The sequence below is a fragment of the Octodon degus genome, unplaced genomic scaffold (assembly GCF_000260255.1).
Source record: "Octodon degus isolate 3935 unplaced genomic scaffold, OctDeg1.0 scaffold00160, whole genome shotgun sequence".
Lineage (NCBI taxonomy): Eukaryota > Metazoa > Chordata > Mammalia > Rodentia > Octodontidae > Octodon > Octodon degus.
In genome coordinates this window covers 3426147-3427795 of record NW_004524736.1, presented here as the reverse complement: position 1 = coordinate 3427795, position 1649 = coordinate 3426147, and positions in this window count along the sequence as shown.

The window sequence follows — 1649 nt, the reverse complement described above, 5'->3', positions numbered from 1 at the left end:
GGGAATGTAGACCGGTGCAACCATTATGGAAATCAGTGTGGAGACTCCTTAGAAAAATTGGACTGGAAATCCCATTTAATCCAGCTATTCCTCTACTGGGAATTTTCCCAGAGGATCTTAAAACATCATATCATAGTGATATGTGTGTGCTCATGTTTATAGCAGCACAATTTGTGATAGCCAAATCTTGGAAACAACCAAGATGCCCATCATTTGAGAAATGAATGAAAATGATGTGGTATTTTTATACAATGGAGTATTATTCAGCTATAAAGAATGATAAACTCGAAGCCTTTATATTGTAGTGGATGCCACTTGAAGATACCACTTGAAGATATACTCATAAGTGAAATAAACTAGACACACATGTGTAAATATCATATAATTTCCCTAGTATAAGAACTCAAGAGAAGAAATATGAATAGAAAGGTATAATACAATTAAAAGGAAAGCAAGATCTTGAGAACTAGACAATGAAATGAGAGCAAGGACAAGAGCTAGGAAATATGACAGAGGCAAGCCATACAGTTATGTGTATAAGATCGATAAGGAAATGATCCTGAGAATCTTCAGAAGGTTTTCGAATCTGGCAGATAATTGGAAGTATTCTCACCCTGATTAACTATATATATTGACACCTGTGAACTAAGTAACTGCCCTGAAGTTGGCAATTTGTAATAGTAGGTTCATGCCTGCAGTGCCTGTCATTCTGGTCTTCTGAATACGTGCTGCTTGTCATGACATGCCAGTTGCTGCCATGCTGTCTCTTGGGTAAATGATTGTTTAAAAAGGAGAGGGGTTGTGAAGGAAGGCATGTGACTAGAAAAGGAGTGTTGTGGGACTGTCCTGCAACAATGTTGTATATGGTTAGATCTGGACTTATGTGTAAACATAAATAATTCTTTATTCCTATTTTTAAATATAGTTTAAATTTTTATTTTTTCATCACATTCTAAAGGCACTTAAAGTTTGACATATCAATATTTGTTGAAAAATACCTGTTACATGTTATGCCTAAGATGTTTGATATTCAGACAGATAGTGAGGTTAAGCTCAACAGCCTAGGTTGTATGGTAATAACAATATGTTTCTTTTCTGGAGGGTTAAAACCTAAGTTTGCAGACCAAATATTGGAGAAAAAGGAGGGCCGCAAGGAAAGCCAATATTTTTGGCCCTAGCCTTCCAAGGTTAATTAAGACTCAGGACATATGAGAACCTGTACTGCAACATCACATAACTCAGTTGTGTCCCAAATTTTCTGATCAAGGAGATTATGGGGCCAAAGAGGAAAGTGATTGATTATGTAGAATGTGCCTAAGGAGAGTCACGTGGAGAGAAAACATTCTCTCAGGCTTTCATAGAGAGCAAATTGGCCAAGCAGTGGCTGTGACTCATCCACATGGCTGACACTGACAAAGGTTCTACAGGGGTAGATCTGAGGTACAGGGTGTCAGGATAAATCCTGAGGGGATTTCACTGACCTTATCAGATCCAAAAGCTACAACTCTTGTTGCATAGGTCTTGCTTATCTTGGTCTTAACCATCCAGCAAAAAAGTATAAAAACGAAGTACAAGAAATAAAGCCATGTTGTTATGTTGAGCTGTAGGGGACTCAGGTCAACAACTTCTCACACTGCCAGTCAGGAGGA